The sequence below is a fragment of the Pristiophorus japonicus genome, chromosome 16 (genome assembly GCF_044704955.1).
Source record: "Pristiophorus japonicus isolate sPriJap1 chromosome 16, sPriJap1.hap1, whole genome shotgun sequence".
In the NCBI taxonomy this organism is placed as follows: domain Eukaryota; kingdom Metazoa; phylum Chordata; class Chondrichthyes; family Pristiophoridae; genus Pristiophorus; species Pristiophorus japonicus.
Window position 1 is genome coordinate 103,588,431 of NC_091992.1, and position 27,367 is coordinate 103,615,797.

A 27,367-nucleotide genomic window follows, 5' to 3' on the forward strand; every position below is an offset into this window, starting at 1 on the left:
CCTCCCTCTCCTCCTCCTACCCCCACCCCCTCCCCCACCCCCTCCTCCTCCCCCCCACCTCCTCCTTCCCCCGCACCCCACCCCACCCCTCTTCCCCCCACCCCCCCTCTACTCCCTCCTCCTTCCTCCCCCTCTCCCCTCCAGCCCCCTTCTCCCCTCCCCCCACCCCCTTCTCCCCCTCCCACACCCCTTCTCCCCTCCCACACCCCTTCTCCCCTCCCACCCCCCCTTCTCCCCCTTCCCCTCCCACCTCCCTTCTCCCCCTCCCACCCACCTTCTCCCCCTCCCCCTCCCACCTCCCTTCTCCCCCTCCCACCCCCCTTCTCCCCCTCCCCTCACTGTCAGGATCACAGACACTGACAGACAGAGAATGAGAGACACACAGACAGACAGAGAGATAGCGACACTGACAGAGACACACTGGGGGAGGGGGCCGTCCCAGCATGCTGTTGGAGGACTCCCGGTGCTGCAGTCGGTAAGTAGAAAATGTTTTATTTATTGATTTTTTAAATTTTAAAAAAATGTTTATTAATTTTTTTGATTGATTTATTGGTTGATTTATTGATGTATTTATCATTTATTATTGATGATGGCTCTTTATTTGTAAAACTGAAGTGTTTAATGTTTGTCAACTTCCCTTTAAACCCACCCCCCCCATTCCCTACGCCTGATTTGTAACCTACGTCTGATTTTCTAAAGTGTAGACAAGGTTTTTTCGAACGTACAAAAATCTTCACTTACTCCATTCTAAGTTAGTTTGGAGTAAGTTTTCACTGCCTAAACTTTGAAAACAGGCGTAAGTGGCCGGACACGCCCCTTTTTGAAAAAAAAATTCTGTTCCAAAGTGAAACTGTTCTAACTGACAGGAACTGGAGCAAACTAAATGCCGAGAATTCAAATTTCTAAGATATTCCGTTCGACACCAGTCGCTCCAAAAAAACAGGAGCAACTCAGGCCGAAACTTGGCCCCAAAGGATTAGCCCCATTTTCTCTCTGCATAGCACCACTTTTTCAGAAGCTATTTCAGTGCTCAAAATTGTTCCTCACAAGTCTTATCTACACCCTTCAGCAATTTCCCATTGAATGTATACTGCTATTCCTGGTTTCTCCTCCCACAATGTGCTATCTTACACTTCTCCATATTAAGTTGTATCTCCCCCTGGCTGCCCATTCATTATCCTATCTATGGCCTTCTGAAGTCTGTTACGATCCTGCTCACTCTTGGTCAAAATCCATACTTTTGTGCCATCGGCAAATTTTGAAATTCATATCCCATATGCCAAAGTTCGGGTATTTCTGGATTTCGGAACGTCAGAAAGGGGGGGGGGGGGAGAGGGGGGGGTGTTAGTCGATGAGCTGTTCGGGACGACGGGTGGGGCCCCGCTACCGTGGAAGTGTTTGGGCGGGCCCCGCCAAAGAGGAGATGTTCGCGCGGGGCCCCGCCTGCCGCTGTGGAGGAGTCCTTGTCTGGCCCGAGGTCGGGCAGCCGAGGTAAAGGGGAGGGAGGGGGGCCGGAGCGAAGTCGGGCTGGGGTGAGGTCGGGCCGCACAAAGTCGGGGCGGGCGAAATCGTGGCAAAGTCGGCCATGTCGAGGTTGGGCCCCACGCAGCCGAGGCGGACAAAGTCGGGCCGGGGCGAAGTCGGTTCGCCAAGGCGGGGGCATTTTCGGTTTCCGGACGACCCTGCCACGGATCGGCCTGGTGTCCGGATTCCGGAACATTCTGGATTCCGGAACTCCAGATTTTGGAGGTCGAACCTGTATATCAAGAATAAAAGTGGACGCAGTGCGTCCATCTCATTTCAACAACAACTACAGCAACTTATATTTATATAGCACCTTTAACGTAGTGAAACGTCCCAAGGCGCTTCACAGGATTGTTATGACAAAAAATAAACATTTCCTATCTGAGCTACGCATACTAGCCTGAACTATTTGTTTCCTGCCCAGCAATGAATTTAATATCCACGCAATAATTGCTCTTATACCATACACCTGTATTTTGGGAACATTTCTCCTGTGAGACACTTTATCAAATGCCTTCTGATCATCCATATTCCATATTCACTACATCTACTGCATTCCCTTTACCTACATCAAACATGGCTTGCTGTTAACAAAGCCATGTCGACTGCCTTTGATTAACCCATGCATTTCTGACATGTTTACCAATTCATGGCATGATTTTGGTGTAAATGTAGCCAGCACGCGGAGCAAATTTCAAACATCTAGGTTTAAAAAATAGTCATGCAATTTTAGTGGCTTTCATTTACATCTTCTTGTGCACAATGAATCTTGAATGGTTGCTTCGGTGCAGTACTCTTGTCACCATTAGTCTACAACCAACTTTTCCAGAGATATTAACCAAGACATAAAATCATGCTGAGTTATAAAGATATTCCTTAAGGAGAAGAAATAATCTCAAGTGCCTACGTATAAACTAGGGTCTTCCAGATATAATTATAGTAAATATACCGTTCGGCCTTAGAGAGCTGTTCTTCTTGGTGTAACTCCCTTTTGCCGGTTATACTGTTTACACAGTTCCCTATCCTTTGTGCAGCTCAAGCTGAAATGTTTATTCATGTTTTGGTTACAAATAAGGCAAAAATATTCAGTGGCTTTAGGCAAACAGAATTGTGTTTCATTTCATTAATATGAGCATAAGATCTAATAGGTGATGCGACAGTTAAGAAGAGAATAGGGTGAGCTTCACTCTGCTGCCATAAATTCAGCAGTCGCCCGTCAGAAACCCTGCTTACGCAGATAAACGGGGTTCCCTGCAGTTCCCCCGAAGTTACAGTGGCAGAAGCTCGGAGGAAATTCCTCCTCAGTATAAGCTCACTTGGTTCACAGAAGTGTAACTGCATCAAACCAGTCTATGCTCAGCTCTTAATGGAGACAAAGAACAAATTTGCCGTCAAATTGTTAAAAATAGATTTGTACTTCGCTTAGAACCATAGAAACGTAGCTGTTTTCAGCACAGAAGAGGATGTTTGTCCATTGTTTCTGTGTCAGCTCTTTGATAGAGCAATCCAGAACTAATCCCACTGACCTGCATTCTCCCTGTAGCCCTGTGTTTTGCTCTGCTTTAAATATTTATCTAATCCTGTACTTATTTTTTTTTAACCAACCTCTTTCCTCACTCTTTTAGTGAGAATTTCAAACTAATGACTCTTTGTCACTGACTTCCCAACCAGACGAAATTGTCTTTCCCGAATCATTATATTAAAACCTTGCATTTTTTTTTTAAACTCTTAAATCTCCTCTATGTCTTCTCTGGTCCAGTGAAAATAATCCCAGTATCTAAAGTCTCTGCTCATAGCTCCTAAAGGCACTGCTCATAGCTCATTTCCCATGACTAGCATCAATCATCTTGGAGAATCTACATGCTGCGTGATGCATAGTTTTTTTACGTAGGATATATGGCACAGAAACAAGCCATTTGGCCCAACCAGTCCATGCGATATTTATGCTCCACTCGAACCTCCTCCCGTCTTTCTTCATTTAAATCTATCAGCGTAACCCTCTATTCCCTTCTCCCTCATAAGTTTGTCTAGCCTCCCCTTAAATGCATCTATACTATTCGTTTCAACCACTCTCCGTGGTAACGATTTCCAAATTCTCACCACCCTTTGATGGCCTCTAGTTATGCTCTTCCCCACAAGTGGAAAAACATTCTCTCTGTATCCATTCTGTTAAAACCTTTCATAATTTTAAAGACCTCGATTAGGTCACCCCTCAACCTTCTTTTTTCAAGAGAAAAGAGACCCAGCCTGTTCATCCTTTCCTGATGTATATACCATCGCATTTCTGGTATCATCGTTGTAAATTCCCTCTGCACCCCCTCCAGTGCCTCTATATCATTTTTATAACATGCTGATCAGAACTGTACGCAGTACTATAAGTGTGGTTTAACTAAGGTTTGATACAGGTTTGGAATAACTTCCCTACTTTTCAATTACATTTTCAATAGCCTTTCTATCATGAGGCACCTAAAACGGCATACTGTAGTCTGAATGCCTAACTGTGGCCTAACCAATATTGTTTTTTCTTTTGTCTTGTATTTTTATGTCCCCCTTTTTCAATCCAAAAATGCTGTTTGCCTTTTAATGGCACTATCTGCTTGCACTCACACTTTCAAAAAATGCAAATCTGAACCCCAAAATTTCTCTGTTCATCTAACATCCTTTAGCAACTTTCCATTCAGTGCATACTCCAAGTCCTGGTTTTTCCTCCCAAAATGTATAACCTCATTAAATTCTCAACTTTAAATTGCATCTGCCACCTGTCTGTCCACTGCGAACCAGTCTATATTCTCCTAAAGTATATTACAGTCCTCACCAATGTTTTCCAAACTCCCTATTCTTGTGTCATCAGCAAATTTTGAGATTGTGCTCAAGTCCAAAGAGAGAGAGAGAGAGCGCAAAAATGGACCAAGCACAGAACTCAAAGGTACACCACATTCAACCTTTCTTCAATCTGATCAATATCCATTGTTTCATATCTTTCAACCAACTTTTATCCACACTGCTACATTTGCTCTTCCATCATATGCCTGAATTTTTCTAACAAGCCCCCTCTGTGACTGCCTTCAGAAATCTTTCGATGCTACATCTATTGCATTGTCTTTATCAAACTAATCAAAAAAACTCTAATGAACTTGTCAAATGTGACTTGCCTTTAAGAAATCCATCCTGACTATTCTTGATTAACCCATGCAGTTCTAAATGCTCATCAATTTTTATTATTTGTGCACAACTAACACGCCTAGCTGGTCTACAGTTACAGGCTTGGTGTATCCTCTCTCCTTTCTTGAACATTGGCTATTGTCTAGTCACACGGCACGATTTGCATATTTAATGGAGGATTAAACAATCGTGGCCAGAGCCTCTGCTATCTCCTCTCTGACTTTTTACAACATCCAATGGCACATTTATCTTTATTAATTAATCTATAACCTCCTGTAGTACACATACGTTCTCACTTCCACCATCAATTGTAAAATGCAATGCAAAATATTTATTTAATGTGTCAGCTGTGGCTCAGTGGGTAACACTCTCGCCTCTGAGTTAGAAGGTTATGCGTTCAAGTCCTACTCCAGGAATTTGAGCACAAAAAATCTAAGTTGACACTCCAGTGCAGTGCTGAGGGAGTGCTGCATGTTGGAGGCGCCGTCTTTCGGATGAGACGTTAAAACCGAGGCCCTGTCTGCTCTCTCAAGCAGACATAAAAGATCCCATGGCATTATTCCGAAGAAGAGCAGGGGAGTTATCCCCGATGTCCTGGCCAATATTTATCCCTCAATCAGCATAACAAAAAACTGATTATATGGTCATTATCACATTACTGTTTGTGGGAGCTTGCTTGTGCACAAATTGGCTGCTGCGTTTCCCACATTACAACAGTGACTACACTCCAAAAGTACTTCATTGGCTGTAAAGCGCTTTGAGATGCCCGATGGTCGTGAAAGGCGCTATATAAGTCCAAGTCTTTCTTTTTTCTTTCTTAATATCCCTGCCAAACCTTCAACCTCCACAATCTCTGAGCAATCTCAAACTCTCTTTAATTATCCTTCTACTTTTTATATGTTATAAAAGCCCTTCATTTTATACTGTCTGCTAGTTTTTTTTAATATTCTATTTTAGCCCTTCTAATCTCTCTTTTCACCTCCACACTTTCTATATTCCTCGTGAATTCCTTTAGTATTGTTTAACATAATTTTATCATAATCTTCCCTATTAAGTTTCAGTTTATTATTGGTCTCCCTAACTACCAAGCTCCATTCTTTAATGTACTCCCTTTTTGTTTCACAAGAACATAAGGGCTGTTTTAACTTTCATCAAATTACATACATGGAATTTAAAGCACACAAACAGGCCATTTAAAATCACCCTTTTAATGCTCAGAAGCAAGTGCCATAACAGCCTGATTTAAAAATACTTTCAATTATTCTGTCTTGTTGGCAAAGTAAAACACATTTGGTCAGCTGCATTAAGCTCTGCACATTGATTATAAAATGAACAGTACAAAGGTAGCCCCACGCATTCTCAAGTTTGAACATATTGGAATTCATTTTGAAAATTGCTGAAAAATCTAATTGATTGTCGATTGTCTCCAAGCTGTTTTTAACTTCAAACAACATATTGGTTATAAAATACCTTGGGCTAGAAATTCCATTGGCTTACCGCCCGGTTTCTGGGCGATAACCAGGACAGCGAGAAATTGCCCACCTGAGTTACACCGGTGGTTTCGAGATACCACTGGGGAGCGGACCGCTGGTGAGCATCATCCTCAGATCGCCCTGGCCCGTAGGTAAGTATGAAAAAAAAAAACCCATGATAATCAGCAGAGCTGGACAGTTGGTGAGTAGCTCCGCAAGAAAAAGGTTAGTAATTGGCTTTTTACTCATTATTTTAAAATTTTGTTGTGGTGATTTAGGTTACAAGGGTCTTGAGAATGTTTTAATGATTTTTTTATGTTCTGTTTTTTGAAAAAAATAGTGCTTTTCTGTTTCTATGCCCAATCCGTAGCCTCGGAGTAAATTTTTAGTGATTTTTTCATTTATCGCCCATTTTCTTTAAGAAACGCCCAATCGACCCTAAATTCCATTTTTTCGCCAAGAATCGGGGTGCAATGCCCATTTTTTTTCGATGGGCAGATTTTTTTCTTTTTTGGGGGGAAGTTTTCGCCGGCAATAAACTTGGGAATCTTAGCAGTCTTTTGGGCAGCAATCGGGCACTGGCGGGCTGTTATTGTATTGTATAACACATGCAGAACAAAGCTACCTTGAGCATGTGAACACCTTACAGCCAGTCATTAGCAAACAGTGCTTTTCAAATTACTACTTTCCTCTGAACTGATTCATTTCCTTTTCCTGAAAGTCGAGTGCTTGCTAAATACCATTCTAACCTATCGGTTACATAACAGCTGTTGGTTTCTCTGTTAGAAAATAAAAAGAACTTTATGACGTCCTTCTTCATCATGTGATAGACATAAATCAATGTGATGAAATAAAGCAGAAAAGCCTGCTGTTTAACACGGTTATTGTTGATATGCCCTACTGAAAATATTTAATAACATAAATTATGCTGGGAGTCTTTTATTTCATTAATAAATGGCTGGTAAATTAAAGTGGAATGTAACGTTATGGGCCCAAGTTTCCACCGACCCTTAGAAAGGCGCACCTCCGTGAGGTCCACCGATTTTCCCGAACAAAAAGCGTGCCTAATCCTCAGCATGGAAAATACCTCGGTAAAGATTAGGCATACTTTTTGTTCGAGAAGGTCGGCGGACTCATGGAGGTGCGCCTTTCTAAGGATTGTTGGAAACTTGGGCCCAATCCAAGGGCTACAAGAAACAGGTTGGTGCGGGGAGACTTTTGATCGGGGTGAGGAGGGGGGGGGCGGGTGGGGGGCGGGGGAAGGAGGAGAGTTTCTTTAAATGATTTAGAAAAAGAACAAGCTGCTCGAATTAGAAAAGTTGTCCCTAGACTGTCTGCTGATAAGAGCAGGAAGAAAGGCAGTCAGCACCATCAAAATTCAACTTCTGATATAAATGATATTTAAAAAGTGCATATTTTATGAAGCTTTATATAGTGGAATGTGTAAATTATGCAAAAGTTACAGAACAAGATCTATATTAGTTGTTGTGAAGGTGCTTAGTGCTTTGTAAGGTCCTCTAACTTCCCTCTCTCGCCCCCCCCCCCCAACATCTCTGGCTACCTGCGCCTAATTTCTAAAGTGTCCACAAGGTTTTTCTGAGCAGACACATACGCTGGCTTAAGTTAGCTTGGAGTAACGTTTCGCTGTCTAAACTTACTTAATTGGCCAAAACAGCCATAAGTGGCTGGTAACGCCCCCTTTTGAAAAAAAAACGGAACTAAAAAGAAACTGAACTAACTCACTGAAACTGGAGCAAACTAAATGTGGAGAATTGCGATTTTTAAGATACTCCAAGAAAACTAGTTGCTCTAAAAAAATAAGAGCAACTCCTGTCGAAACTTGGGCCCTATATTGCCAGTAGCTTCTAAGTAAGTAGCAGTTTAATTTAAAGGGGAACAGTTAAATAGTTGGGAATCTTTCAGGTTTGGGAATCTTTCAGGCTGAGAAAAACAAGGTAACTCTCCAGTAGGAGGCAATTAGCAGCTAGTTAAAACCAGTTCTGTAAACAACTGACCAGTAGTGAGTCATCTGACCTAGATACAGTTTAAAAAGAGGCAGCTCGTACAGAGCACGGAGTGCAACAGTATAGAGTGGCACTTGTGAGTTTGGTAAGTGGGTGAGTTCGGGCAAGCAGGGGTGGCAGGTGCTGTTTTGACTTGTTTTTCCTACCAGTGCTGACACTAGAGCAGCTGATAAGGAGGGCAAGAGTAGGAGACGGAGGCCCAACCAGTTGCAGACAAAGATAGAGGGGTGCGAAATCGAGAGCTGATGTCACAGCCAAGCTGGTAAGTGGTTGGCTGTTTGATTGGTAAGCATAACTCTCTTTTAGACTGACTTTTAGAGTGGCTTAATTGGCAGCGAACTGCTAAGTAGCTGTTTGGTGTTTAAGTAAATTTTAGTAAGTAAATTAATTTAAGGGTTAAGTCATGGCAGGAGAGCTCAGACCCGTGTCATGTTCCTCCTGTGCTCTGTGGGAAGTCAGGGACGCTTCCAGTGTCCCTGACTACTATGTGTGCGGGAAGTGTGTCCAGCTGCAGCTCCTGACAGACCGCATGACAGCACTAGAGCTGCGGATGGACTCACTCTGGAGCATGCGCGATGCTGAGAATGTTGTGGATAGCACATTTAGTGAGTTGGTCACACCGCAGGTAAGGGTTAGGACAGATAGTGAGTGGGTGACCAAGAGACAAGGCAAGAGCAGGAAAGTAGTGCAGGAGTCCCCTGCGGTCATCTCCCTCCAAAACAGATATACCGTTTTGGATACTGTTGGGGGAGATGACTTACCAGGGGAAGGCACCAGCAGCCAGGTTCATGGTACCATGGGTGGCTCTGCTGCACGGAAGGGTGGGAAAAAGAGTGGGAGAGCTATAGTGATAGGGGACTCTATTGTAAGGGAAATAGATAGGAGTTTCTGCGGCCGCAACCGAGACTCCAGGATGGTATGTTGCCTCCCTGGTGCAAGGGTCAAGGATGTCTCGGAGCGGCTGCAGAGCATTCTGGAGAGGAAGGGTGAACAGCCAGTTATCGTGGTACATGTAGGTACCAACGATATAGGTAAGAAGCGGGAAGAGGTCCTACAAGCTGAATTTAGGGAGCTAGGAGTTAAATTAAAAAGTAGGACCTCAAAGGTAGTAATCTCTGGATTGCTACCAGTGCCACATGCTAATCAGAGTAGAGGGAGCAGGATAGTTAGAATAAATACATGGCTTGAGCAGTGGTGCAAGAGGGAGGGATTCAAATTCCTGGGACATTGGAACCAGTTCTGGAGGAAGTGGGACCTGTACAAAAAGGACGGTCTGCATTTGGGCAGGACTGGAACTGATGTCCTAGGGGTAACATTTGCTAATGCAGTTCGGGAGTCTTTAAACTAATATGGCAGGAGGATGGGAACCTATGCAGCGAGATAGGGCAAAGTAATATGGAGTCAGAAACAGAAGGTAGAAAGGTAAAAAGCAATCGTGGAAGGCCGAGTAAACAAAGGCAAGAAACAAAAAGGGCCACACTACATCGTAATTCTAAAAGGACAAAGGGTGTTAAAAAAACAAGCCTGAAGGCTTTGTGTCTTAATGCAAGGAGTATCCATAATAAGGTGGATGAATTAACTGTGCAAATAGATGTTAACAGATATGATGTGATTGGGATTACAGAGACGTGGCTCCAGGATGATCAGGGCTGGGAACTCAACATCCATGGGTATTCAACATTCAGGAAGGATAGAATAAAATGAAAAGGAGGTGGGGTAGCATTGCTGGTTAAAGAGGATATTAATGCAATAGTTAGGAAGGACATTAGCTTGGATGATGTGGAATCTATATGGGTAGAGCTGCAGAACACCAAAGGGCAAAAAACGCTAGTGGGAGTTGTGTACAGACCTCCAAACAGTAGTAGTGATGTTGGGGAGGGCATCAAACAGGAAATTAGGGGTGCATGCAATAAAGGTGCAGCAGTTATTATGGGTGACTTTAATATGCATATAGATTGGGCTAACCAAACTGGAAGCAATATGGTGGAGGAGGATTTCCTGGAGTGCATAAGGGATGGTTTTCTAGAGCAATATGTTGAGGAACCAACTAGAGGGGAGGCCATCTTAGACTGAGTGTTGTGTAATGAGAGAGGATTAATTAGCAATCTCGTTGTGCGAGGCCCTTTGGGAAAGAGTGACCATAATATGGTGGAATTCTACATTAGGATGGAGAATGAAACAGTTAATTCAGAGACCATGGTCCAGAACTTAAAGAAGGGTAACTTTGAAGGTATGAGGTGTGAATTGGCTAGGATAGATTGGCGAATGATACTTAAGGAGTTGACTGTGGATGGGCAATGGCAGACATTTAGAGACCGCATGGATGAACTACAACAATTGTACATCCCTGTCTGGCGTAAAAATAAAAAAGGGAAGGTGGCTCAACCGTGGTTATCAAGGGAAATCAGGGATAGTATTAAAGCCAAGGAAGTGGCATACAAATTGGCCAGAAATAGCAGTGAACCTGGGGACTGGGAGAAATTTAGAACTCAGCAGAGGAGGACAAAGGGTTTGATTAGGGCAGGGAAAATAGAGTACGAGAGGAAGCTTGCAGGGAACATTAAGACGGACTGCAAAAGTTTCTATAGATATGTAAAGAGAAAAAGGTTAGTAAAGACAAACGTAGGTCCCCTGCAGTCAGAATCAGGGGAAGTCATAACAGGGAACAAAGAAATGGCAGACCAATTGAACAAGTACTTTGGTTCGGTATTCACTAAGGAGGACCCAAACAACCTTCCGGATATAAAAGGGGTCAGAGGGTCTAGTAAGAAGGAGGAACTGAGGGAAATCCTTATTAGTCGGGAAATTGTGTTGGGGAAATTGATGGGATTGAAGGCCGATAAATCCCCAGGACCTGATGGACTGCATCCAAGAGTACTTAAGGAGGTGGCCTTGGAAATAGCGGATGCATTGACAGTCATTTTCCAACATTCCATAGACTCTGGATCAGTTCCGATGGAGTGGAGGATAGCCAAAGTAACCCCACTTTTTAAAAAAGGAGGGAGAGTGAAAACAGCGAATTATAGACCGGTCAGCCTGACATCAATAGTGGGTAAAATGATGGAATCAATTATTAAGGATGTCATAGCAGCGCATTTGGAAAGAGGTGACATGATAGGTCCAAGTCAGCATGGATTTGTGAAAGGGAAATCATGCTTGACAAACCTTCTGGAATTTTTTGAGGATGTTTCCAGTAGAGTGGACAAGGGAGAACCAGTTGATGTGGTGTATTTGGACTTTCAGAAGGCTTTCGACAAGGTCCCACACAAGAGATTAATGTGCAAAGTTAAAGCACATGGGATTGGGGGTAGTGTGCTGACGTGGATTGAGAACTGGTTGGCAAACAGGAAGCAAAGAGTAGGAGTAAATGGGTACTTTTCAGAATGGCAGGCAGTGACTAGTGGGGTACCGCAAGGTTCTGTGCTGGGGCCCCAGCTGTTTACATTTTACATTAATGATTTAGACGAGGGGATTAAATGTAGTATCTCCAAATTTGCGGATGACACTAAGTTGGGTGGCAGTGTGAGCTGCGAGGAGGAAGCTATAAGGCTGCAGAGTGACTTGGATAGGTTAGGTGAGTGGGCAAATGCATGGCAGATGAAGTATAATGTGGATAAATGTGAGGTTATCCACTTTGGTGGTAAAAACAGAGAGACAGACTATTATCTGAATGGTGACAGATGAGGAAAAGGGGAGGTGCAACGAGACCTGGGTGTCATGGTACATCAGTCATTGAAGGTTGGCATGCAGGTGCAGCAGGCGGTTAAGAAGGCAAATGGCATGTTGGCCTTCATAGCGAGGGGATTTGAGTACAGGGGCAGGGAGGTGTTACTACAGTTGTACGGGGCCTTGGTGAGGCCACACCTGGAGTATTGTGTACAGTTTTGGTCTCCTAACTTGAGGAAGGACATTCTTGCTATTGAGGGAGTGCAGCGAAGGTTCACCAGACTGATTCCCGGGATGACGGGACTGACATATCAAGAAAGACTGGATCAACTGGGCTTGTATTCACTGGAGTTCAGAAGAATGAGAGGGGATCTCATAGAAACGTTTAAAATTCTGATGGGTTTAGACAGGTTAGATGCAGGAAGAATGTTCCGAATGTTGGAGAAGTCCAGAACCAGGGGTCACAGTCTAAGGATAAGGACTAAGCCATTTAGGACTGAGATGAGGAGAAACTTCTTCACCCAGAGAGTGGTGAACCTGTGGAATTCTCTATCACAGAAAGTTGTTGAGGCCAATTCACCAAATATATTCAAAAAGGAGTTAGATGTAGTCCCTACTATTAGGGGGATCAAGGGGTATGGCGAGAAAGCAGGAATGGGGTACTGAGGTTCCATGTTCAGCCATGAACTCATTGAATGGCGGTGCAGGCTAGAAGTGCCGAATGGCCTACTCCTGCACCTATTTTCTATGTTTCTATGTTTCTATATTTGTACAAAAACTTTTATTACTGCTTTCAATACTTATTATTGCAAACCTGTTTTCAAATTTCCATTTGTTTATAAACTGATATGACCTTAATTATTTCTACATTTTAAAGCGTAACTCTGTTTTATTGCAGATAATTTATACAACATGGTGCAGAGCTAAAATAGAATGTGATTTTAAATGGCCTGTTTGTGTGCTGCAAAGATATTAATACCAGACAATATTCAAATATAATTCAGTGAGATAAACCAGGTTCAAATTCAACAGAAGGAAATGTCCTTTCCTGATGAATATTTGAGGTGATGAATGAAGAGGAACCAACTGCTACCTAATGAAGCAGGAACACTGACGTTATTGTGCTTTAAATATACCGTGCCACTACCCACAGGGCTCACTGCACTAAGTGGCAGAATATTGAATTAGAAGCACAGCTTTGTAAAAGTTTGCATATTTTTAATCATGGGATAATATGTATTGTACTGCAGGCCCCAGCACAGTATATGTAGCAGTCTGAACCCACTTGATGCATAAATCATCCTCCAATTTACTTGAGTATTTATAATCGATAATTGACGGTAGTATCTATTTTATAACCAATGAACCAAGTGCAGAAAATGCCATAGGTACAACAGAAACAAAGACGCCACCATTAATAAAAGGTATAACAACAACAACAACAACTTGTATTTATATAGCACCTTTAACATTGTGAAATGTCCCAAGGCGCTTCAAGGAGTATTATGTGATAAACATTTGACACTGAGCCGCATAAGTAGAAATTAACGCAGGTGGCCAAAAATTGATCCAAGAGGTAGGTTTTAAGGAGCGTCTTGAAGGAGGAAATAGTGGTAGTGAGGCGGAGAGGTTTAGGGAGGGAGTTCCAGAGCTTGGAGCCCAGACAACAGAAGGCTCGGCCACCAATGGTTGAGCGATTATAATCAGGGATGCTCAGGAGGGCAGAATTAGAGAAGCGCAGACATCTCGGTGGATTGTGGGGCTGGAGGAGATTACCGAGATAGGGAGGGGTGAGGCCATGGAGGAATTTGAAAATAAGGATGAGAATAACCGGAGCCAATGTAGGTCAGCAAGCACAGAGGTGATGGGTGAGCGGGAGTTGGTGTGAGTTAGGACACGGGCAGCCGAGTTTTAGATCATCTCTAGTTCTAATGTTGGAAGCCAACCAGGAATGCGTTGGAATAGTCACATCTAGAGGTAACAAAAGCATGGATGAGGGCTTCAGCAGTGGATGAGCTGAGGCAAGGACGGAGATGGGTGATGTTACGGAGGTGGAAATAGGTGGTCTTAGTTATGCTGCAGATATGTGGTCGACATCTTATATCAGTGTTAAATATGACACCAAGATTGCGAACAGTGTGGTTCAGCCTCAGACCGAAGTTGGGGAGAGGGATGGAGTCAGAGGCTAGGGATCGGAGTTTGTGGCGGGGACCGAAAACAATGGCTTCGGTCTTCCCAATATTTATTGGAGAAAATTTCTGCTCATCTAGAACTGGATGTCGGACAAGCTGTCTGACAATTTAGAAACTATGGAGTGGTCGAGGGAAGTGGTAGTGAGGTGGCGCTGGGTGTCATCAGCACACACATGGAGACTGACACTGTGTTTTTGGATGATGTCGCCAAGGGGCAATATGTAGGTGAGAAATAGGAGGGGGCCAAGGATAGATCCTTGGGGGACACCAGAGATAAAGATGCGAGGGTGGGAAGAGAAGCCATTGCTGGTGATTTTCTGGCTATGATTAGATAGATAAGAATGGAACCAAGCAAGTGCAATCCCACCTAGCTGGATGATGGTGGAGAGGCGTTGGAGAAGGATCGAGTGGTCAACCATGTTAAAAGCTGCAGACAAGTCAAGAAGGACGAGGATGGATAGTTTGCCTTTGTCACAGTCACAAAGGATGTCATTTGTAACTTTGATGAGATCCGTTTTGGTGCTGTGGCAGGCGTGGAAACCGGATTAGAGGGATTCAAACATGGAATTGCGGGAAAGATGGGCATGGATTTTGTTATATATGTAAACTTGTATATACCCTGTACAGCCCCCAAAGGGCTCCCATAATCGCTTGGGAGCACAGGTATTTAAGGAGGCTTCACGGGTTGGAGAGGCACTCTGGAGACCTGCAAATAAAGACTAAGGTCACACTTTTCTTCGAGCTCACAGTATCCAGTCAGACTCTTTCTTCATACATAACAACTGGCGACAAGATACAGATAACGAACCCAACGATGCAGAAAACAGTGGGCATCCTGGAAAAATTCTCGGAGGGAGGTGATTGGGAAACCTTCGTGGAGTGACTCGACCAGTACATCGTGGCCAACAAGCTGGAAGGAGAAGCGAACGCTGCCAAACAAAGGGCGATTCTCCTCACCGTTTGCGGGGCACCAATGTATGGCCTCATGAAAAATCTGCTCGCACCAGCGAAACCCACAGAGAAATCATACGATGATTTGTGCACATTGGTCAGGGAGCATCTTAACCTAAAGGAAAGCATTCTGATGGCGAGGTATCAGTTCTACACCTACGAAAGGTCTGAAGGCCAGGAAGTGGCGAGTTATGTCGCCGAGCTAAGACGCCTTGCAGGACATTGCAAATTTGAAGGACATTTAGAGCACATGCTCAGAGACTTTTTCATAATTGGCATTGGCCATGACATGATACTTCGCAAACTTTTGACTGTAGAGACCCCAACCTTGAGTAAGGCCATAGCGATAGCCCAGGCGTTCATTGCCACCAGTGACAATACTAAGCAAATCTCTCAGCACACGAGTGCTGCTACTGGTACTGTGAACAAAGTGATGTTGTTTTCAAATCGCAACGCATAGGGCAGGCCCCACATGCCTGCAGCTGCACATCTGCAGATGTCTCAGAATCCACCATCACGGGTGATGAATGCAAGGCCATTAACACCTTGTTGGCGCTGTGGGGTGATCATCGTTTCCATTCATGCCACTTTAAAGGGTACGTTTGCAAGAGCTGTGGAATAATGAGACACCTCCAACGTATGTGCAGGCGACCTGCAAATCCTGTTAATCTTGCAAACCACCATGTTGCAGAGGAAGACAGATCCACGGCGGATCACGACGAACCAGAGCCTCAGACCGAGGAGGCAGAGTTACATGGGGTGCACACACTTACCATGAAGTGTCCCCGATAAAGCTGAAGGTTGAACTAAATGGACTTCCGGTGTCAATGGAGCTGGACACGGGCACGAGCCAGTCCATCGTGAGCAAAAAGACGTTCGAAAAATTGTGGTGCAACAAGGCCTCAAGGCCAATCTTGACTCCAATTCACACGAAACTAAGAACTTACACAAAGAAATTGATTCCCATAATTGACAGTGCTACCGTAAAGGTCTCCTACGATGGAGCGGTGCGCAAGCTACCAATCTGGGTGGTACTGGGCGATGGCCCCACGCTGCTCGGCAGGAGCTGGCTGGGAAAGATACGCTGGAATTGGGATGACGTCCGAGCGCTCTCGCCCGCTGACGACACTCCGTGTGCCCAGGTCTTAAACAAGTTCCCTTCGCTGTTCGAACCAGGCATCGGGAAGTTCCAAGGAGCAAAAGTGCAGATCCACCTAATTCCGGGGGCGCGGCCCATTCATCACAAGGCAAGAGCAATACCGTACATGATGAGAGAAAGGGTAGAGATCGAGCTAGACCAGCTGCAAAGAGAGGGCATCATTTCACCGATCGAATTCAACGAGTGGGCCAGCCCGATCATTCCAGTCCTCAAGAGAGACGGCACCATCAGAATCTGTGGTGATTACAAAGTAACTATCAATCATTTCTCCCTGCAGGACTAATATCTACTACCAAAAGCTGACGACTTTTTCGCAACGCTGGCAGGAGGAAAGACGTTCACATGACGTAGGAGCTGGAGGAATCATCGAATGGCCTCACCTGCATCAGCACGCACAAAGGTCTCTTCATTTATAACAGATGCCCGTTTGGAATTCGATCAGCCGCGGCGATATTCCAGAGAAACATGGAAAGCTTACTGAAGTCGGTCCTGCGCACAATGGTCTTCCAGGACGACATCTTGGTTACAGGTCGGGACACAGTTGAGCATTTGCAGAACCTAGAGGAGGTTCTTAGTCGACTCAGCTGCATGGGGCTCAGGTTAAAATGCTCAAAGTGCGCTTTCCTGGTGCCTGAAGTGGAGTTCCTGGGGAGGAGGATCGCGGCGGACGGCATCAGGCCCACTGATTCAAAGACGGAGGCAATCGAGAATGCACCAATGCCACAGAATGTAACGGAGCTGCGGTCGTTTCTAGGACTCCTGAACTACTTTGGTAACTTCTTACCGGGTCTCAGCACACTGTTAGAACCACTGCACGCCTTACTGCGTAAAGGGGACGAATGGGTATGGAGCAAAAGCCAAGAAAATGCCTTTGTAAAAGCTAGAAAATTGTTATGCTGTAACAAATTGCTTGTGCTGTATGATCCATGTAAGTGTTTGGTACTAGCATGTGATGCGTCATCGTACAGCATCGGTTGTGTACTGCAACAAGCTAATGATTATTCTTATGCATCCAGAAGTCTGTCCAAGGCTGAGAGAGCCTACAACATGATTGACAAAGAAGCGTTTACATGTGTCTATGGGGTAATGAAAATGCATCAATACCTGTTTGGGCTAAAATTTGAATTGGAAACTGACCATAAGCCACTTATATCCCTGTTTTCCGAGAGTAAGGGGATAAATACTAATGCATCGGCCCGCATCCACAGTTGTCCGCATACAACTACGCCATCTGCCGCAGGCCAGGCACAGAAAACTGTGCCGATGCTCTCAGTAGGCTGCCATTGCCCACCACGGGGGTGGAAATGGCGCAGCCCGCAGATTTAATCATGCTAATGGAAGCATTTTATAGTAAGCAATCACCCGTCACAGCCCGACAGATTAGAACCTGGACCAGCCAGGACCCCTTACTGTCCCTAGTTAAAAGCTGTGTGCTTCACGGAAGCTGGTCCAGTATCCCAGTGGAAATGCAGGAAGAGATAAAGCCTTACCAGTGGCGCAAAGATTAAATATCTGTACAAGCAGACTGCCTTCTGTGGGGCAATCAGGTAGTGGTCCCCAAGAAGGGCAGAAACACCTTCATCAGTGATCTCCACAGTACCCACCCAGGTATCGTAATGATGAAAGCGATAGCCAGATCCCATGTATGGTGGCCCGGTATCGATGCAGACTTAGAGTCCTGCGTTCACAGATGTAACACATGCTCGCAGCTAAGCAATCCACCCAGGGAGGCGCCACTAAATTTATGGTCTTGACCCTCCAAACCGTGATCTAGGGTCCATGTCGACAATGCAGGCCCGTTCTTGGGTAAAATGTTCCTTGTGGTTGTAGATGCGTACTCCAAATGGATTGAATGTGGGATAATGTCGGCCAGCACGTCCTGCTGCCACCACTGAAAGCCTGCGGGCCACGTTTGCCACGCGCGGGCTACCCGATGTCCTTGTGAGCGACAACGGGCCATGTTTTACCAGTGCGGAGTTCAAAGAATTCATGACCAGTAACAGGATCAAACATGTTACATCTGCCCCGTTCAAACCAGCATCCAATGGTCAGGCAGAGAGAGCAGTGCAAACCATCAAGCAGGGCTTGAAGAGGAAGGCTCACTGTAAACTCGCCTATCCTGCTTAGCTACCGCACGAGACCCCACTCTCTCACTGGGATTCCATCTGCTGAACTGCTTATGAAAAGGGCACTTAAGACAAGGCTCTCATTAGTCCACCTTGATCTTCATGAACAGGTAGAGAGCAGGCGGCTTCAACAAAGTACATATCATGATAACGCAAATGTGTCACGTGAGATTGATATCAATGACCCTGTATTTGTATTGAATTATGGACAAGGTCCCAAGTAGCTCCCCGGCACTGTTGTGGCCAAGGAGGGGAGTAGGGTGTTTCTGGTCAAACTTTCAAATGGACTAATTCACCGGAAACACTTGGACCAAATCAAACTCAGATTCACGGACTATCCTGAGCAACCCACTTTGGACCCTACCTTCTTTGACCCCCCAACATACACACCAGTGGCAACCGACACCGTAGTTGGCCATGAAGCGGAACCCATCATCCACAGCAGTCCAGCAAGATTCACCACACCAGGCAGCCCAGCCAGGCCAGCTGCACAGCAGCCCAGTGAGGGCCCAACAGATGACTCACCAGTCCCAACATCTGCACCAAGACGATTAACCAGGGCAAGAAGGGCCCCAGATCGACTCACCTTGTAAATCGTTATACTGTTGACTTTGTGGGGAGAGTGTTGTTATATATGTAAACTTGTATATACCCTGTACAGCCACCAGAGGGCTCATCTCCTGGAGTCCCAAGGGATTCCATAATCCCTTGGGAGCACGGGTATTTAAGGAGGCCTCACAGGTTGGAGAGGCACTCTGGAGACCTAAGGTCACACTTTACTTTGAGCTCACAGTATCCAGTCAGACTCTTTCTTCATACATAACAGATTTGGGAAGCAACAACATGTTCAAGGACTTTGGAGCGGAAAGGGAGGTTGGAGATGGGGCGGTAGTTTGCAAGGACGTTTGTAGATAGGTATTTAATAGAAGGTATGTAGATAATCGTGTTGTTGTGTGACAGATAAACCAGATTCAAATGCAACAGAAGGAAATATCCTTTCCTGATGAGTATTTGAGGTGATGAATCAAGAAGGACCAACTGCTATCTAATGAACCATGTACATTCACAGGTACATGCATCAATTTTTATTTGAGTGCTGATATCACATATTTTCAGGAGTAGGCTATCGATTCAGACATAAATCTAATGTAATGCCACTGACTTAAACTGATCTCCACGTTTTAAAATGAGTCAAGTGGTCAGTAAATTAGATTTGTAAAGTGTACTGCTGTAATACTGGATTCTAAAGGGGGACTTCTAACTTCCCAAGTTTGGCTGCATTGGGGGCGGGTGTGAAAGTAAAAATGTAAAAATTATCAAACCCACTTCTGGTTTTAATGAAGGCAGGTCAGGGAGCACCAACCAATGCGCTCTCAGGAGATGTGTCAGTCACTAAGGTGGCCGCTGCATCCATTTTAGCTGGAATTTTATTTTTAACACCTGGAGGCTGGGATTCCCAGACCTCTGGAATCTCGACAGGTGAAAGGAGGTGAGAAGGGCCGGAACATGAGATACTTTTACTGCGCTGCTTGTCGGCCAGAAAGAGCAGGAATATCTCCCCCAGGCCCAACAACATTATCTCCACATGATCGGACCCCGCGATCAGCCGACCCTCAATCCTCCGCAATTTCCGATTTGCCACACCTGATGTCTAACACTACCCCCTTACTTACTCGACATCTGCTCCCCGGTTGCTTTCCCGCCCAACAGGCAACCAGGCCAACTGTTGGGCAGGGAAACCTGTGGAAAAAATTTAAAAGACATCCTGCAGGTAATTTGTGCAGGACATCTGATACAGTAAGAGGATTCTTCCATCAATAGACCTTCTTATTTTCCTTGTAGATTTATAATTAACTTATAGATTTAGTGTAGTATTCTTGCCTCGGAAGGTTGTGTCCATCCATGGAGGGTAGTTGAACTTAAATAGGAATAAAGATGGAAATTTAAACTTACCAATTCTTCGATCAGAGGCTATTGTTGGTGCAGCTAGATGCCCCAAAATGTGAAGATTTAAAAAAAATGTATGACACAAACATTTATAGAATGTGATTGGCGGTCAGTCACTTACAGTCATCCACCTTTAGTTGCCATGGTAATCCAATGGGCATTGGGCTCTTCTGCAATTTACATGCTATTTCAGCAAGAGCACTTTAAGGAGTGAGGGATAATGTAAGGCCACCTAGCAGGTAATAGCTCTTAATTAAACTAAAATCGAGTATCTTTATTCCTGTTTAGGCTTTGCACAGTTTGATAAATGCAAGCTCAGTGTTTTAAGAACTCACTGAACTGAATTTTGGTATTGGGTTCGTATTTTTACTTCAACGCCTGTGCAAAAACCCTGCAATTGGCTTTATACTTGTAAAGACCAATTCTGAGCCAAGCACGGAAACATCTTAACCCTTGCAGTACTGTGCTGGACCACGCACATTAACATAAATGTTGTGCAGAGTACCGGGCCTACAAGTCCTTTTTTAACTCGGTGTTCCAGGCAACTGGCCGGAGTGAATGCAGTTTACTCTGGGGTTGCCAGCGACTGCACCAGACTTACGCATCAGAAGCCGGTAACTTTAACGTCTCACTAAGCCAACTTACATATAGCAAGGTCCCACAACCAGCCAGGAGCTAAATGATCAAATAATGTCCCTGAACATGCAGTCGGTCGCGCCGCTGACATCCGAACAAAATCCACACTTACCTCTTGTGAATCCTCATTTGAAAAGGTGCTTTCAAACGCTGCAGAGTTGTGCGCAGTGTAATATCCCACGGATCCCAGGGGCGCACCATTGTGTGTATATGAACCTGGGATCACGTGGGGTGGTGTTCCTTTAACCTTGAATCTTAGCCAATCAGGGAACAGAGGAGAGTGCTGATTTGCCCACAACACATTCTAAATAATTTAGCAGCCAGAAATGCGATTTTATTAATAAATCATTGCAATAGTATTTAATACACAAACCTATAATTACAATCTTAAAGTCCTATCAAATTTGGCTTTTCTCTATTAGACTAACTAACTTTTGATTCATTGAAATAATCTAAATGAGGGAGCTTAGATGTCTGACAACATGAGAAAATTATGAAATTGGATTAAATCCTATCTAAATAGGAGTTGGGAAATAACTAAACCAAAACTACAAAAGGTATTTGGACAGTAAAGACGGTGACGCTAAACTTTTTAAACTCAAACAAATGAAATTTTCTTTCAAAGTTTGTATCCGCTCAGTCACGAACCAGTGCCTCATTGTTATGGGCTGCAGCATAAACCTATCTCAATATTAATACAATTTTCTCCACCCCCCCCCCCCCCGCCCCCCCAGCTTACGCTGTGCAACAGTAAAACTTTCAGGATAATTAATGCACAGTAGGTGGCCAATTAACCCAACTTTTCGCCAGCAGGTTGATTTCAATGGGTAGATGAAACGTACAGTGAAGCCGATGTGCAGTCGCAACTTGACAGATCTCAAGTTTGGGATTTAGCGCATGAATTTACAGTCAATTTCAAAGGCGGTGTGATAGCGTACCGTGAGAGTACATCGTCATACCGATTGCAAATTCAGGGCCAATCTGTTTTAGGTGCTGTTGGTTGAGGGATAAGTATTGGCCAGAATACTGGAAGAATACACCTGGTCTTCTTCTGTTACTGACATGGGATCTTTTACATCCATATGAACAGCGAGATCGGGCCTTGGTTTAATTTCTCATCTGAGATAGCATCTCGAACAATACAGCATTCTCTAAGTACTGCACTGAAGTGTCAGCCTAGATTATGTGTTCAAAGTCCTGGAGTGGGCCATGAACCCACAACTTCCGGAGGCATGAATGCTACCACTGAGCCAAGGCTGACACTAAATTTATGAATTAATTGTAAATCTACAAGGAAAATAAGAAGGACTTTTGATGCAAGAATCCTCTTAATGTATCAGTAACCAGATCTAGTGGCTATGCTGCAGCTTAGGGCTTTCTATTGGTGTCATTTAAAAGTTCAGCCAGTGAGCTGCCAGCTAATGCATCCCAACAATAATTATATATCAACAATAAATATGAACAGCTTGGATGTCAAGTGAATAGCTTGCTTTCTGGAGATATTTTCAAAGCCAGGATGTGCATAAAAACAGTAATGTTAATTTACTGTATATCATAACTGCTCTTAATCAGCTGTCATAAAATTCTTCAAACCAACTTCCTCTTGCAGAATGCGTCACAATATGAAGGTGCCCAGTTGTTTCATAAGCCTGGATCGTAGAGCAACAATCAGCTTGGCTTTTATTTGCACATTCGCTCTTATTACCAAGTCATGATTCCCTCAGGAACTGTGTGTGACTTTGAAGACACTTTTATCTAACCAACACTCCACGCATGTACAAATAGATTTATTGATTCGATACACATTAGCATAGGAAATTGTATTTCAATTGAATACCATGCAGCTGCTCAACTAATAAAATGTTTGTGGCAAATTAGAAATGTTCTTTGTTAGTATATGATAAGCCTAAATGGAATTAATCAGCCTTTTTGCGGAACATTTAAATGCACAGGAATCAGAGAAGTATTTCTATCGAATAATAGGAATTAAAAAATTTATTCAATAATTGGAATAGTAGAGCTTAGAAAAAAAAATTTCAGTAACAAACAGAATTATATTTTTCTTGATATAGGAAATAAATAATGAAGGTCAGTGGGAGGATTCAGGAAAGAGTAAATTTAAAAGCAGCAATAGAAATGTCAAGGCTCTAGAGCAGAGCAGAGTTTAGGGTAAAAATAAGCAGAGTGGGTCAGGAAGGGACAGAGAGAGTAACAAAGGTCAAAGGGTATCAGTGACTAAGGTGACATCGGGGAAAAATAGAAAATTCTTACGTCTGGTACAAGTAGGCATAAGGCTTGCTTTTACCAGCGTAAGAGTTTAAAAAAAATTAAAATACATTTTTATCAATTTATTATACATTAAAAAAACCTGTACAATAAGGTAAGTTTATTTTTAGTCCCTTTAAAACATTTAAATTTAATTTTCAAAAAATTATATTTTTGTTATAAATATTTAATTAAATGGCATTTAAATTTTAAATATGAAATGGCATGCGCCCCTGGGATACGTGGGCCTCTGTCCGTGTCATATCCGGAGAGGCCCCGGACCGGGAATCTCAGTACCTCCCGGACCACCAGGTAAGCGGGCATTTTATTTGCGTATTGGAGGCATTTCCCCGCAGGAAGCCATTGTAGTTAAATGAATATAAAAAATTTGTTCAGATTGCATGGGTTGAATTTTAATCTACAGGAGCACGTGCGGGTGGGGGATTAAAACTGACAACATTTATAGCGCGTTGGGAAGCCGGCTCCAACCCGCCGACTTCTGCATTTCACTCGAGCGCATTAGGCAGGGTGTATGCAGCCCCCTCGGGAGAGGTGGGTTGTCAATTACCATATGTTAATCGCTAAATTAGAACGATATTTCAACACACTTTTGACTTTATTTTAGCACGTTTGTCGGGGTCACAGGTTTCCCAGGCTTCCAGAAACCCGTCAGTGTAAGCAAGGTGAGTACACAGCGGTAATTGAGGGGTTGAATCAATCTCAGAGAAATATGTCAATAAGTACACTGCCCAGTACTCACAGTTGCTAGTGAGGAAGAGTTTGTTCACATACTTTAGCTGAGAGGTTACTTTCTGCACTTTAGAGGTTTGCTGTATCACATCAGAATGGGTGCCGCTTATGCTGCCTTAGATTGGACCTCAGATGAGGACCAAGATGACTAGCATCCGCTACAGCAGAGAGGTGCAGTTTACAGGAGGCACTACCTGCAAAACAAGGTCTACAGGCAGACACTCAGTTTCCTTGACATGTCTGAACACCAGCGTCTCAGGAGGCTCAGGATGTCATGTCAGGTGGTAGCAGACACTTGCAGCCTTCTAGAAAAAGACCTCCTGCCTACTGGACCTTATGGCCACTCGTTACCAGTGGCTGCCAAAGTCACCACCACCCTCAACTTTATTGTATCCAGATCCTTCCAGGGCCCTGCTGTATACATATCCAGGATCTTCCAGTCGAACGGCCACAATTGCTTAAAACAGGTCACTGATGGCTTGTTTCCCAGAGCCGACAATTATATCAATTTAGTCGGTGATGTTGCCAGTCAGGATGAGCGAGCGCTCGACTTTGCAGCTCTGGCTAGCTTCCCATAGGTGCAGGGCACCATCGACTGTACACACGTGGAAATCCAGGCACCCCCAGAACAACCAGGAGAAATCGTTAACTGTAAGGGCTTCCACTCCACCATTGTGCAGCTGGTGTACAACCACAAAAATATGTTTATGCAGATGTGTGCAAGAATCCCGGACAGCTGCCATGATGCGTTCCACCTGCGGCATTCCAAACTCCCCGATCTCTTCGTACCTGGAAGCAGACTGAAGGGGTAGCTGCTTGGCGACAAGGGATACCCAATGCAAACTTGGCTCATGACACCTGTCAAAAAATCCAACACTGAAGCCCAACACTGCTACACTGAATGTCATATCACCACCAGATGTGTGATGGAACAGGCCATCGGCATGCTGAAGATGTGCTTCAGGTGTCTCCACAGATCTGGACGTGCCCTGCAATACACGTCATCTAAGGTCTCCAGAATGGCCGCAGTTTGCTGTACTCTGCACAACATTGCACCACAGTGAGGCTTGGTCCTGCAGGAGGAACAAAACGGAGAGCTCAGTCCCTCCTTGGATGATTCGGAGGGGGAAGAGGAATAAGAAGAGGAGAATGAGGGTGATGAAGCCGATGCACCCCCTGGGATGCCAGGGACCCATGTCAGCAGAAAATGCAATGGCCATTCTTCTCCCTTCTGCGCACCCCACTCCCCTCCCCCATGCCACTGACACAAAGCAGTCCTGCAATCGACCAATGACCACTAACCCTAACCCCATTGCTCCCCATAGATTCGTGTTTTTACATTCATCATCAAACATGTTAGAAGGCCACTTAGCACCCAACATCCAAGAATGGACAAGACATGAAAGTGGTGAAAAAGAACAATATTTATGCGAGCTAAATAAAGAACAAAAACTTATGAAAACAACATTTTCTCAGACACCCATGTGCATACCATTGGCAACTGCAAGCCTTGCTCTTCCTTTTTCTGTTACTCCTGCACGGTGCAACCTGTATGGCTTAAAGCCTGACATCAGTAATGGGGAAAATGTTGGAATCAATCATTAAGAATGAAATAGCAGCGCATTTGGAAAGCAGTGACAGGATTGGTCCAAGTCAGCATGGATTTATGAAAGGAAAATCATGCTTGACAAATCTTCTGGAATTTTTTGAGGATGTAACTAATAGAGTGGACAAGGGAGAACCAGTGGATGTGGTGTATTTGGACTTTCAAAAGGCTTTTGACAAGGTCCCACACAAGAGATTGGTGTGCAAAATCAAAGCACATGGTATTAGGGATAATGTACTGACGTGGATAGAGAACTGGTTGGCAGACAGGAAGCAGAGAGTCGGGATAAATGGGTCCTTTTCAGAATGGCAGGCAGTGACTAGTGGAGTGCCGCAGGGCTCAGTGCTGGGACCCCAGCTCTTTACAATATACATTAATGATTAGGTGATGGAATCGAGTGTAATATCTCCAAGTTTGCAGATGACAGTCAACTGGATGGCGGTGTGAGCGGTGAGGAGGACGCAAAGAGACTTGGACAGGTTAGGCGAGTGGGCAAATACATGGCAGATGCAGTATAATGTGGATAAATGTAAGGTTATCCACTTTGGGGGCAAAATCACGAAGGCAGAATATTATCTGAATGGCAGCAGATTAGGAAAAGGGGAGGTGCAGCGAGACCTGGGTGTCATGGTTCATCAGTCATTGAAAGTTGGCATGCAGGTACAGCAGGCGGTAAAGAAGGCAAATGGTATGTTTACCTTCATAGCTAGGGGATTTGAGTATAGGAGCAGGCAAGTCTTACTGCAGAGGCCTTGGTGAGGCCTCACTTGGAATATTGTGTTCAGTTTTGGTCTCCCAATCTGAGGAAGGACGTTCTTGCTATTGAGGGAGTGTAGCGAAGATTCACCAGACTGATTCCAGGGATGGCTGGACTGACGTATGAGGAGAGACTGGATCAACTGGGTCTTTATACACTGGAGTTTAGAAGGATGAGAGGGAATCTCATAGAAACATATAAGATTCTGACGGGACGGGACAGGTTAGATGCGGGAAGAATGTTCCCGATGTTGGGGAAGTCCAGAACCGGTGGACACAGTCTTAGGATAAGGGGTAGGCCATTTAGGACTGAGATGAGGATAAACTTGTTCACTCAGAGAGTTGTTAACCTGTGGAATTCCCTGCCACAGAGAGTTGTTGATGCCAGTTCATTGGATATATTCAAGAGGGAGTTACTTATGGCCCTTATGGCTAAAGGGATCAAGAGGTATGGAGCGAAAGCAGGAAAGGGGTACTGAAGGAATAATCAGCCATGATCTCATTGAATGGTGGTGCAGGCTCGAAGGGCCGAATGGCCTACTCCTGCACCTATTTTCTATGTTTCTATGTTACTAAACAGAGGCAGAGGAGGCTGCTCACATCCGTGCTCCGACTGCTGAGATGCTCGTGGCCGGCGTTCTCTGAGCTTTGGAGCCCATGTGGGCCCCACCAATGACTACTCCACCTGCACCTGTGCAGGGGCAGATTGGGTTATCAGGAGACGAGGCAGCATGTGGGCTATTGACTGAGAAGTGGGCTGTGGGTGAAAAGTGGAAGCACTTTGAGTGGAATCCTACTTCCATGACCCCTTTCGCCATTATCCTTCTCATGGCCCAGACGCACTTCACTGCGACCATTGTGCTGGAGGACACTTTGGTTCAGATCAGATCAATGCGGCCCTGTAAAGTCAAGGCTAAGTTATCTGCCAACCTATTTAATGTGGCAGACATGTTGGCATCTAGAGTCTGCAAGGTGGTGTTAAAGGCATGCAAGGACTCATTTAATTGGAACGTATGACGGTCCACAGCGCTAGCCACTCTATCCATGGAAGAAGACATCATCTCAGTGGCCTGCGACATCAATCCCCTCCGGCTTGAGGTGGACTCCTTCAATCTCTCTGCAAAGATGTTG